Below are 13800 nucleotides of genomic sequence, written 5' to 3' on the forward strand. Positions count from 1 at the left end.
AGCCCTAGCTCCCTCAACCTTTCCTCATATGACCTACCCTCCAAACCAGGCAGCATCCTGGTAAATCTCCTCTGCACTCCTTCCAGCGCTTCCACATCCTTCCTATAGTGAGGTGACCAGAACTGCACACAATATTACAAATGTGGTCTCACCAAGGTCCTGTACAGTTGCAGCATAACCCCACGGCTCTTAAACTCCAACCCCCTGTTAATAAAAGCTAACACACTATAGGCCTTCTTCACAGCTCTATCCACTTGACTGGCAACCTTTAGAGATCTGTGGATATGGACCCCAAGATCTCTCTGTTCCTCCACAGTCTTCAGAACCCTACCTTTGACCCTGTAATCCACATTTAAATTTGTCCTACCAAAATGAATCACCTCACATTTATCAGGGTTAAACTCCATTTGCCATTTTTCAGCCCAGCTTTGCATCCTATCTATGTCTCTTTGCAGCCTACAACAGCCCTCCACCTCATCCACTACTCCACCAATCTTGGTGTCATCAGCAAATTTACTGATCCACCCTTCAGCCCCCTCCTCTAAGTCATTAATAAAAATCACAAAGAGCAGAGGACCAAGCACCGATCCCTGCGGCACACCGCTAGCAACCTGCCTCCAATCCGAAAATTTTCCATCGACCACCACCCTCTGTCTTCGGTCAGACAGCCAGTTACCTATCCAATCGGCCAACTTTCCCTCTATCCCACACCTCCTCAATAATTACTGCAATAATTGTGGGTGAATTTACTCTTACATCGGTTGAACAAATCAAATTGGCAACAGCAGCCTGGAGGATGAGTTCATTGAGTATATTTGGGATAGTTTCTTAGAGAAATACATTCTGGAACCTGGAAATGTGCAGTGAGACAGGATTAATTAAGGTCCTTGTGGTAAAAGATCGTCTGGACAAGAATGATCATGAGAGAATTTCACATTCAGTTTTGAGTGAGAAATGTGGGTCTATGATTTGTGTCTCAAAATTAAGTAAAGGCAATTACAAGAGTACGAAGACACAGCTGGCTAAAGTGGACTGGGAAAATTGGTTAAAAAGTAAGATGTTGGACGTGCAGTGGCAGACATTTAAGAAGATATTTCATGACTCTCAACAAAGATATATTTCATTGAGGAAAACTCTACTGGAAGGATGCACCATTCATGGCTGAGGATGGTATCAAATTCAAAGAAAAACTGTCCAATGCCGTGAAGATTTGTGGTAGGCCGGAAGATTGGGAAATTAGAAACCAGCAAAGGATGACTAGAAAATAAAAAGGGAGAAATTGATATGAGAGAAAACTAGCAAGAAATATAAAAATATAATAAAAACCTCTACAAGAGTAACTGAAGTGAGCATTGGCCCCTTAGAGGGCGAGACTGGGGAATTAATAATTGGAAACAAGGAAATGGCAAAGACTTTGAACAAGTATTATGTATCCGTTTTCACAGAAGACACAAAAACCATCCCAAGAAAAGATGAAAATCAAGTGGCAAAGGAAAGGAACTTAAAACAATTACTATCACTAGGGATTATTTAATTGGAATAGTGATGGGATTAGGCTGACAAGTCACCTGGCCTACATCCTAAGGTCTTAAAAATATACATGTGCAGGGATAGTGGAGGTGCATTGATTGTAATCTTCCAAAATTCTCTGGATTCTGGAAAAGTTCCATTTGATTGAAAAACGCAAATGTATTATTTCTGTTTAAGGAAAGAGGGTAATAGAAAGCAGGAAACTATAGGCCAGTTAGCCTAAAATCTGTCATGCCAGAATCCATTATTAAATTAATAACATCAGGATATTTAGAAAATCATTTTGTGAAAGGGAAATAGTGTTTAACACATTTATTATTTATTTGAGGATGTAACACAGTGACGAAAGGGGAGCCAGTAGATGTCGTGTATTTGGATTTCCAAAAGGCATTCAATAAGGTGCCATATAAAAGGTTGCTACACAAGATAAGAGCATATAGTTTTGGGGGTGATAGATTAGCATGGATAGAGGACAAGAATTAGAGAGTCATTTCCAGGTAGGCAAACTATTAGCTAGTGGTGTGTCACAGGATGCTGGACCCTCAACTATTTATGCTTTTTATATTAGTTACTTGGATTAAAGGACAGAATGTATTGTAGCAAATTTGCTGATAATACATAGATAGATAGGAAAGCAAGTTGTGAGGAGGATAAAACATTTGCAAAGGGGTGTAGATAGGTTAAGTCAGTGAGCAAAAACATTAACAGATGAAGTATTATGTGTTAAAATATGAGGTTGTCCACTTTGGCAGGAAGGACTGAAAAGCAAAGTATTATTTAAATAGTCAGAGACAGCAGAAAGTTATGGAACAGAGAAATAGTAAGAGGGATGTGTGTTCCCCTGTACACGAATCACAAAAGAAACCACATGCAGATCCAGTAAGTAATTAAGACAAATTGAAAGTTGGCCTTTACCATAAGGGGGATGGTGAATAAAAACAAATAAGTCTTCCTACAATTGTATAGGGCATGAGTGAGACCACACCTAAAGTATTGTGTAGTTTTGGCCACCTAATTTTAGGAAAGACATACTTGCATTGAGACAGTCCAGAGAAGATTCACTAGGCTGATTCCCGGGATGAAGGGTTTGTCTTTTTAAAAATTCATTCATTCGTTCATGGGAAGTGGGCATCGCTGGCTTGGCCAGCATTTAGTGCCCATCGCTGAGGACATTTTAAGAGTCAACAACATTGCTGTGAATCTGGAGTCACATGGAGGCCAGACTAGGTAAGGACGGCAGATTTCCTTTCCTAAAGGACATTAGTGAATCAGATGGGTTTTTACGACAATCGACAATGGTTTCATGGTCACCATTAAACTTTTAATTCCAGATTTTTATTGAATTCAAATTTCACCATCTGCCGTGGTGGGATTTGAACCTGGGTCCCCAGAGCATTACCGTGGGTTTCTAGATTACTAGTCCAGCAACAATGCCACCCCCACGCCTGAGAAAAGGTTGAGCATACCTTCATTGGAGTTTAGAAGAATGATCTTATTGAAACATGTAAGATTCTGAGGGGACCTAACAGGGTGCATGGTGAGAGGCTGTTTCCCTTCATGAGGGAAATCTAGAACTGGGCTGGGGTGGGGGAGGGGGGCACAATTTCAAAATAAGGAGTTTCCCATTTAAGACAGATGAGGAGAAATTTCTTCTCAGAGGGTTAGTGTTTGTAATTCCCTTCCCCCAGCAAGCAGTGCAGGTTGGGTCTTCAAATATCATCAACACTGAGTTGGACAGAATTTTGATTTGACGAGTCCGGGGATATGGGGAACAAGCAGGAAAGTGGAGCTAAAGCCACATCAGATCAGCCATGATCGTATTGAATGGCAGAATAGGCTTCAGGTGTTGAAAGGCCTATCACCAACACTATTATGTTCCTTATCAGTAGCAGAATTGAGCGATGGTGTACAGGCCATCTTGGAGTGCTTCACACTGATTCTAGGTGTCTGTAATGCAGAATTCTGTGCACAAAACTAATCTTCCACAGCTTGATCAGCATAAAACACTTAAAAAATGCTTCTTAGGAAGGTGCTACCCCTGCTGTCAGCCGAGAGGAACAAGCATATAATTTTCCACAAAGAAACCGACAAAAACACACGTAATAAACACTGGTGCACCCTTGGCACACGGGTCTTTTATTGCTGTTAGTTCTGTACAGAGGTGAAGTTAGAGCAATCAAACTGCTCCAGGGATCGTTCTACAGCAGTGAATGATTCATGCAATTCTCATCCCTTCTCTCTGAAATGCATAGTTTAATGCAAGCTGCCTCATGCATCTAGAAAACATTTAGCACTGTAATTCCATAAAAAAATTCAAATAACAAATTTAGACAGAATATTATAAACCCAGCACATTGCTGGCTTTTTGAACTGAGATATGAGGCATTGTGCTGCAACCAGAGGGCATGACCCATGCCAACTTGAATCAATCAGTACAGATGGTTAGCACTAGGAGGGGAGCGTGTGACAGACTACAGGTACCTAGCCCTACTCCGTGGCTGAAGTCCCATTCAGGCAAATACATCAATGAACAGATTGCCCATGAATGAAGTTTCCTATTCAGATTTTAGAATTGATCAACTCTCAGTGTAAACCAATGTACATCTGAAAGTAGACCAGTCAACAACTCTAGCCAATGCCCATATGGGATTCTAAAGGGAGGAATGCTATTGCTGGGGAACAGGACACTTTTAGCTGCTCTGATCTAGTGTTCCTTTGAACAATCCCAGGGCAGATACAGCAGAGGTTAAGAGTAAATCTCCCTCTACACTTCTCCAAATGACTCCTAGGCAGATCCCAATGTCATTAAGGATAGGATGAGAAAGAAGGGCTGGTCTATTGAACAGGGAAAGATCTACTCCCTACCAACAATGCAGAGTAAGAGGGTTACACAGAGAGTAGCTGTGTGCTCAAATACCAAAAACCAAACCTACAGGAGCTGAGTAAGCTGTGTAACCCTACCCTTCCATACACTTCTGCTGTGAATCTTTATTAACTCACTCCATCGAAAGCTACAAGGCCAGATGGAAGGGGTAAAAATACACCACTACTTATATCTCAAGGTGTTGGCCTGCTACCAATAGTTGATAAATGGGGCAAAAGAGAGACTGAGCCCCACCATATTGAGAATACGGACTTCACTCGGAGGAAATCAGGCAAAACAAACTCCACGAGAGATACCTGACTTTCGCTCACCACTGTTTCCAATCTTGTCATGAGGCAATGTGGGTTAGCTCCTATCTGTGGAATGCTCCTTCCTTATAGAAATACACCTGCATTGTGTTCAACGACTCTGATTGAGGCCTGATCATGGTTTCCCCTTGAGATGCCAGTGGCCTGACTCGAAATAAAAAAATCAAAACACATCTACAACCTGTGAGTCACAGCAAGCCTGCAGCAGAGTAAAAACTGTCCACAAATTCACTATGGAATCACCAGTTTTCCCTCTCCTGTTTGTGTCCTTACAGTGACCGTTCTCCCAGCTATACAGCACATTGCCTCATTCTCTCCATCTCCTTACAGCAAAATCAGCTTTGCCGGCTGACGATAATGAACAAGATGATACATCTGCCGTATATTTTAATTCCTATTGCTCAGTGTCTGTTAATGCATAATTAAACATTGGACTGATTTCATTACAGACCTAGCTACTGTATATAATACATTTTTGAACATGCATAATTAAAAACTCAGCCTCCTTTGCCCTGGATTCTTGTGGTCAGTTTGAAGTTCCACTGACACTTTCCAGTTGAATTCCTGCTGCTTGCATCCAAATTTACACAGCAGTGAGCCCCGAACCTGATGTGTTGATGGATAGTAGACCCTCGGTAGCTCAGATGGACACCTGGCCCACTAAAAAAGGAGCACCCGCAGTCCACAGAAAGTGTGCTGTGCTCAGATTTGAAATTCCTGCGATGGGTCTTGCTTTGGGTATTGTCCTGTTAGCAGTTTCTCCTCCTGCCCACTTCCCGATGTGCATGGGTCCTGCAGTGCTGCTTCCGGCTTCCTCGAGGAGCTCAGATGGTGGCTGCCAGGAACTGTCCAAGTATTACACACTCAATGTCACAAGTATTGCTGGCTGGTCTAACCCCAGCCAGGAACAGAGCAATCCCAGTGCCCCTAGTTTGAAGGTTTCTAACTCTACAAGTCAGCCTGTTCTAGAATAACTAGGTTGAGGTCTGTTTGGTCATTTTTCAACCACTTCTCTCCAAGCCCCTCCTCTCCTATATTGGTACAGCATCACTAACACATGTACAACAGTTATTGCTACTAATGGCACATACTCTAAAATCATATGGCTTTATTTGCATTTTAATGTGACTACAATTTGTGCTAAGAGTTTCATTTGCAGATGAAACCCAGGAGGTATTTAATAATCTTACCCAAAGCTGAATTATTTTGCAAAGCGCTATCTACTTAAAAAAGAAATGAACAGTGACGACAGTTATACTACAATCTGATCTCTGTGAAGTTAGTCTCAGCCAGCATGAGCGATGTTGCAAGACAGATTTTGAGTATCAGCAAAAAACAAAAGTCTCCCGTGATGGTAGTAATCCCCACTGTTCTTGCTGCAAAGTGTCACAGAGCTGCAGGATAAGTAAATCATGCCTGTGACAGTCAGTCGACTGTGTATTTAAAATCTATAGTTGATGGCTCCTTCCCTGTTATTACAGAATTAGAGTGAATCTCAGCAGTGACCAGGCTAGCTCCAGCCACTGCTTTCAGCATGGCATTAAGTACAAAGGGTTGATCTGCTGCCTCATTGGGGCCGCATTCACAGGCCAAGATCACCATGGGGGGCAGAGGTTTCAGCTTCAACCAACACCAAACTTGTGTTATGCAAGTTGGGCACAGGTTTACACTGAAGCAAAGATCCTCCACCATCCTGGGGAGTCTCACCACGTCCAGAGTCGGGACGTGTTTACACTGTAACTGCAATCTCAGTGAAGACAGAATCCATTCCACATTGACAGTGCAGCTACAGCATAAATACAATTACTGCTGGGTGCTATTATGTAAACTCTACAGACAGGTAGGTCTCACTGTCTTACACACAAGCAATAGACACAATCTGCGCAACAGAGAATGACGTGGAGCTGAAGCTCCCTGCAACCACCAGCCCGATGTTCTATAAAGATGGTCCACTAACTCAAAGGCCATCGATAATATTTTTCAAAAGCTGCTGGTAATTGTTCAGATGACCTTCACGATCTATTTAGTTCATGGAACACAAAGTTGGATGCTTGTCTGCTCCAGATGCTGGGGCAGACCACATCAATAAAGAATCACTGCCTTCCCTCAAATCTAAGCTAGCAGCTGGCAATCTCAAGCACCGGGATTCACTGTGATCACTAAACTCAACGGAAGAGACAAGAGACCGAAAGCACAATTATGAGACTCTGGTTTCTATCCTGACATTCCTCAAACCAGTTTGCTGGAGAAACCTGAACCCTGGTTAGTTCATTCAGCTACGCCCTGTTAAAAAAATATTTTCGGTTAAACCGCTCATGGCAAGCTCCGCTAACCTCATGCACTGCCTCTAAGGTTTGGCACTACAGCTGCTACTGAAGCACTAAAGTGGCGTGGAACTATACATCTCCAAATGGAAGACATTGGTGATTTTGTTGTTCTGTTTTTCTTTTAAAAACTTGTCGTGACACTTACTTTTCACGTTATAGTATTGCACAGCCCGAACTTTTATCTAAATGAAAAATTTAAATTTAAACAAAAATGCAAGTTTGAACTAAAAAATTAGGGAAAGATAGCACTCTATTCTACCAACAATGCGCTATGTACATACAGCTTAAAACTCAAGTCCAGCCCCAATGCTTCCGCTATTGCCAGTCTAACATGGCTTGGAAGCCACACACATCAGTCTCAGCAAAGCTCATTAGGGGCTGACATTGGTGAGAATGACACTGGCTGAAGAGGCCACTGATTGTATTCTGATGCCTGTTGCTCTGCCCTCACATGTAGGAAACTTTTCATGCGGGCTAAAAACTTTGGGGCAATTACCTCGTAATACTTAAAAGAAAAAAGTTAGTCTCCGTGGGATTGACAAAGCTTTGTTGCTGCTGTGGATCAGGGACTTGCATTACGTAACTGGCCCCTGCAGGCCAATCATGGTGATCTGATATCCAATGGGATCACCATGACCCAGGAGACAACAAGATGGTGCACACTGCCCACAGCAGGAATGCTGCACTGCCCAATCTGGCAGCAGAAGCTGGAGCCTACAGCTCTCATTGTGTTATATTAAATATGTCTTTTGCTACTGTTGCTTTGATCTTGGATGCAAGAAATCCAATAGCACAACTCCATGGAGAGGCATCAAATTCTCTCATGGATTCAGAAAATCTTCACTGCCACAAGCTCATTTTGGTCAGATTAGGAGGAAATGAAAAAGTAACCACTTCCCTCTGTCCCACACACCCAGGCCTGCCACGGGCCCCTTTTACAGCTATCATAAAGAGAGCGCCCACTGTTTCCCTATTGTACACATCCTGCCCAGCACTTTGTTTGCCAATGTTAACCGAACCTAATGCTCACGCCTTTATGCTCAGCCTTTCATGGCTCAGGTGATCTGCAATGTCTAAAAGGCCAACCCATGGCCCAATGTCTCGGTGCACAATCTCCACAGTAAATTCAGGGGTAATCTGTAGAAAATGCTGCAAACTCGCAGCAACTCAGTCACATCCGAAAGAGAACAAAATGGTTAGTATTTTGGGCAAGAGGCTCAGGGCAGCCCTGACAGTAACTGACTTTACTCTGGTTTTACACTGCTTGAGGGTGCAGGAGTGTTTTTTAGTTTCTCAGAGAGGGTGGCAAGGCAGTTAATGGAGTGGAGGGTGGGTAAGTACCAACAGCAAGCTCAGTGCCAGGTCTGTTATGAGGCTGCACAGATTCATTCCCCTCCTGGCACATTCTTGAATAGCCGGTGGTTCTGATTCCAGAGCAGTAATCTGATCTAACTAGGTCAGCCGTTACATCAGAAAGAAAGCTGAGTCGTTACAGCAAAGTCACCAAGGGGTAAGCAAGCACTGGCAACTAAATACAAGGGAAGTTCAACTACAGATGCAATGGTGAGCAATCGTGAGGTGAAAACAGAAGGCCATTAAATGCGCATTCAAAAGCAGAGACGTAGAGCAGCAATAACTGGGTGGGTAAGCTGCTTGGCACAGCCTTTTGTGACGAGAAGCTCACACTGTCACACACCAGGATAGGGACAAACTGAGTCATCTCTAAAAGAGAATTCACAGAGATCAAATAACCACAAAGCTAAACATATTCTTCCCCAACACAGGCACCTCGATCAATATATCCAACCACAGGAGGCCCGACATGACTGCCATCCTTGGCACCCAGATTCAGATTTGGATATATGCGACAGCCTGGCTGGATTCTTCTTAAACTGAACACTGACACTAAACATGGGCGCTTCCTGCTTTGGGTAAGTCAGCATTATGGGTTAGACACCAGATCTCTCAGGAGTCACAGTTCTGTGAACTTCAAGCAGCAATGTGGCGTTGTGTTTGAACAATAACTTGGCATGGTGGGGGAATGATGGTTGGTGGGGACGGGGAGATGGAGGCTGAAGGTCTTGGAGGTGGATCTCAGAGGTCTGTGATCAGCATCACATTGCCATTCCTCATCGAGATGGTATGAAACAACAACGCTATAACCCAGAGCAGCCAGGCATTAATCCAGCTCATTTCAGATCTTGCTGCTTGTGATAGGGAAATGTTATTGCTGTGACAGCTTTCCAGCGGAGTTCCATTCTGCAGTGACGGTTCTGCAACCCAGATATCGAAAGGCTCTTGATAGCGGCAGCAAGGAACAAACCTGGAGTTACAAAAAGAGAATCAGCAGTGAAAATTACCATTAATATCTGTTAAATTCCTGAGCAGGAAAACAGAGGAAAAACTTGGTTTGGGGTGGGGGAGGGGTCAGGGCGGGGAGAGGGAGGGGAGGGGGGGAAGGGAGGGGGGGAAGGGAGGGGGGGGAAGGGAGGGGGGGAAGGGAGGGGGGGGAAGGGAGGGGGGGGAAGGGAGGGGGGGGAAGGGAGGGGGGGGAAGGGAGGGGGGGGAAGGGAGGGGGGGGAAGGGAGGGGGGGAAGGGAGGGGGGGAAGGGAGGGGGGGAAGGGAGGGGGGGAAGGGAGGGGGGGAAGGGAGGGGGGGAAGGGAGGGGGGGAAGGGAGGGGGGGAAGGGAGGGGGGGAAGGGAGGGGGGGAAGGGAGGGGGGAAGGGAGGGGGGGAAGGGAGGAGGGGGGGAAGGGAGGGGGGGAGGGAAGGAGGGGGGGAGGGAAGGAGGGGGGGAGGGAAGGAGGGGGGAGGGAAGGAGGGGGGGAGGGAAGGAGGGGGGAGGGAGAGGGGGAGGGAGGGGGGGAGGGGAGGGGGGAGGGAGGGGGGGAGGGAGGAGGGGAGGGAGGAGGGGAGGGAGGGGGGGGGAGGGAGGGGGAGGGAGGGGGGAGGGAGGGAGGGGGAGGGAGGGGGGAGGGAGGGAGGGGGAGGGAGGGGGGAGGGAGGGGGGGAGGGAGGGGGGAGGAGGGAGGGGGGAGGAGGGAGGGGGGAGGAGGGAGGGAGGGAGGGAGGGGAGGGGAGGGGAAGAGGGAGGGGAGGAGGGAGGGGAGGAGGGAGGGGAGGAGGGAGGGGAGGAGGGAGGGAGGGGGGGAGGGAGGGAGGGAGGGAGGGGGGGAGGGAGGGAGGGAGGGGGGGAGGGGAGGGGGGGAGGGAGGGGGGGAGAGGGGGAGGGAGGGGGGAGAGGGGGAGGGAGGGGGGGAGGGGGGGAGGGGGGGGGGAGGGGAGGGGGGGAGGGGAGGGGGAGGGAGGGGGGAGGGGAGGGGGGAGGGGAGGGGGGAGGGGAGGGGGGAGGGGGGAGGGGAGGGGGGAGGGGAGGGGGGAGGGGAGGGGGGAGGGGGAGGGGGGAGGGGAGGGGGGAGGGGGAGGGGGGGGGGGGGGGAGGGGGGTAGGGAGGGGGGAGGGGAGGGGAGGGAGGGAGTGGGGGATGGGAGGGAGGGCTGGGAGGGAGGTGGGCTGGGGGAGGGGGAGGGTGGTGGGCGGGAGGGAGGGGTCGGGGGAGGGTGGGAGGGTGGGGAGGGGTGGGTGGTGGAGGGAGGGTGGGGAGGGGGTCGGGAGGGAGGGTGGGGAGGGGTCGGGGAGGGAGGGTGTGGGAGGGGTCGGGAGGGAGGGTGGGGAGGGGTCGGGAGGGAGGGTGGGGAGGGGTCGGGAGGGAGGGTGGGGAGGGGTCGGGAGGGAGGGTGGGGAGGGGTCGGGAGGGAGGGTGGGGAGGGGTCGGGAGGGAGGGTGGGGAGGGGTCGGGAGGGAGGGGGAGGGGTCGGGAGGGAGGGTGGGGAGGGGGGGGTCGGGAGGGAGGGTGGGGAGGGGTCGGGAGGGAGGGTGGGGAGGGGTCGGGAGGGAGGGTGGGGAGGGGTCGGGAGGGAGGTTGGGGAGGGGTCGGGAGGGAGGGTGGGGAGGGGTCGGGAGGGAGGGTGGGGAGGGGTCGGGAGGGGAGGGTGGGGAGGGGTCGGGAGGGAGGGTGGGGAGGGGTCGGGAGGGTGGGGTGGGGTCGGGAGGGAGGGTGGGGGGGGTCGGGAGGGAGGGTGGGGGGGTCGGGAGGGAGGGTGGGGGGGGTCGGGAGGGAGGGTGGGGTGGGGTCGGGAGGGAGGGTGGGGTGGGGTCGGGAGGGAGGGAGGGTGAGGGGGGTCGGGAGGGAGGGTGAGGGGGGTCGGGAGGGAGGGTGGGGGGGGTCGGGAGGGAGGGTGGGGGGGTCGGGAGGGTGGGGGGGTCGGGAGGGTGGAGGGGTCGGGAGGGAGGGTGGGGGGGGGGGGGTCGGGAGGGAGGGTGGGGGGGGGTCGGGAGGGAGGGTGGGGGGGTCGGGAGGGAGGGTGGGGGGGGTCGGGAGGGAGGGTGGGGGGGGATCGGGAGGGAGGGTGGGGGGGTCGGGAGGGTGGGGGGGGTCGGGAGGGAGGGTGGGGGGGGTCGGGAGGGAGGGTGGGGGGGGTCGGGGGTCGGGAGGGAGGGTGGGGGGGGTCGGGAGGGAGGGTGGGGGGGGTCGGGAGGGAGGGTGGGGGGGGTCGGGAGGGAGGGTGGGGGGGGTCGGGAGGGAGGGTGGGGGGGGTCGGGAGGGAGGGTGGGGGTGGTCGGGAGGGAGGGTGGGGGGGGTCGGGAGGGAGGGTGCGGGGGTCGGGAGGGAGGGTGGGGGGGGGTCGGGAGGGAGGGTGGGGGGGGGGTCGGGCGGGAGCGTGGGTGGGGGGGGTCGGGCGGGAGCGTGGGTGGGGGGGGTCGGGAGGAGGGTGGGGGGGTCGGGAGGGAGGGTGGGGGGGGTCGGGAGGGAGGGTGGGGGGGTCGGGAGGGAGGGTGGGGGGGGGTCGGGAGGGAGGGTGGGGGGGGTCGGGAGGGAGGGTGGGGGGGTCGGGAGGGAGAGTGGGGGGGGTCGGGAGGGAGGGTGGGGGTCGTGAGGGAGTGTGGGTGGGGGGTCGGGAGGGAGTGTGGGTGGGGGGTCGGGAGGGAGTGTGGGTGGGGGGTCGGGAGGGAGTGTGGGTGGGGGGTCGGGAGGGAGTGTGGGTGGGGGCCGGGAGGGAGTGTGGGTGGGGGGGTCAGGAGGGAGTGTGGGTGGGGGGTCGGGAGGGAGTGTGGGTGGGGGGTCGGGAGGGAGTGTGGGTGGGGGGTCGGGAGGGAGTGTGGGTGGGGGGTCGGGAGGGAGTGTGGGTGGGGGGTCGGGAGGGAGTGTGGGTGGGGGGTCGGGAGGGAGTGTGGGTGGGGGGTCGGGAGGGAGTGTGGGTGGGGGGTCGGGAGGGAGTGTGGGTGGGGGGTTGGGAGGGAGTGTGGGGTGGGGGGTCGGAAGGGAGTGTGGGGTGGGGGGTCGGGAGGGAGTGTGGGGTCGGGAGGGAGTGTGGGAGGGGGAGTCGGGAGGGTGTGTGGGGTGGGGGGTCGGGAGGGAGTGTGGGGTGGGGGGTCGGGAGGGAGTGTGGGGGGGGTTCGGGAGGGAGTGTGGGGGGGGGGTCGGGAGTGGGGTCGGGAGGGAGTGTGGGGGGGGGGTCGGGAGGGAGTGTGGGGGGGCGGGGGGCCGGGAGGGAGTGTGGGGGGGGGGGGGGGGGTCGGGAGGAAGTGTGGGGGGGGTGTCGGTAGGGAGCGTGGGGGGGGAGGTCGGGAGGGAGTGGCCCTGGGGGACCGCTGGGGGGGGGGGGGGGGGGGGGGGGGGGGGGAGAGCGGAGGGGGATGCTGGGGGGGGGGGGGGGGGGAGTGGGGAAGCGGAGGGGCAGCTGGGGGGGGGGGGGGGGCGGGGCGGCGATTGGGGGGGGGGGGGGGGCGGACGGGCCGCTGGGGGATGGATGGGGGGGGGGGGGGGAGTGGAGGGACCACAGGGGGAGGGGAGGGGAGGGGCCGCTTGGGGAGGGGGGGAGGGGAGGGGAGCGGAGGAGGCCGCTGGGGGTGGGCGAGCTGGGGGGGGGGGCTGCTGGGGGGGGGGCAGCTTGGGGGGGGGGGGGGCGAGCGGGCGGGCAGGCTGCTTGGGGGGGGGGGGGGGGTGGGCGAGCGGGGGGCCGCTGGGGGGGGGGGGGAGCGGGGGGCCGGGCGGGGGGGGCGCTTGGGGGGGGGGGGGGCGAGCGAGCGGGCGGGCAGGCCGCTTGGTGGGGGGGCGAGCGAGCGGGCAGGCCGCTGGGGGTACCACTGAGGAGCAGGGGGTGCCGCTGGGGAGCGGGATGTCGGGGAATGGGGGGATGTTGTCGGGGAAGTGGGGGCAGTGGGGGGTGCCGGCGAGGGGGGGTGCCGGCGAGTGGGGGGTGCCGGCGAGTGGGGGGTGCCGGCGAGTGGGGGGGTGCCGGCGAGTGGGGGGTGCCGGCGAGTGGGGGGTGCCGGCGAGTGGGGGGTGCCGGCGAGTGGGGGGTCTTGGGGAGTGGGGGGTCTTGGGGAGTCTTGGAGAGTGGTTCGGGGCAGGGGTCGGGGAGGGGGAGCGGAGGGGGGGTCGGGGAGGGGAGCGGAGGGGGGTCGGGGAGGGGGGAGCGGAGGGGGGTCGGGGAGGGGGAGCGGAGGGGGGTCGGGGAGGGGGAGCGGAGGGGGGTCGGGGAGGGGGAGCGGAGGGGGGTCGGGGAGGGGGAGCGGAGGGGGGTCGGGGAGGGGGAGCGGAGGGGGGTCGGGGAGGGGGAGCGGAGGGGGGTCGGGGAGGGGGAGCGGAGGGGGGTCGGGGAGGGGGAGCGGAGGGGGGTCGGGGAGGGGGAGCGGAGGGGGTCGGGGAGGGGGAGCGGAGGGGGGTCGGGAGGGGGAGCGGAGGGG

Source organism: Mustelus asterias, chromosome 18, assembly GCF_964213995.1.
Source record: "Mustelus asterias chromosome 18, sMusAst1.hap1.1, whole genome shotgun sequence".
NCBI classification, from domain to species: Eukaryota; Metazoa; Chordata; class Chondrichthyes; order Carcharhiniformes; family Triakidae; genus Mustelus; species Mustelus asterias.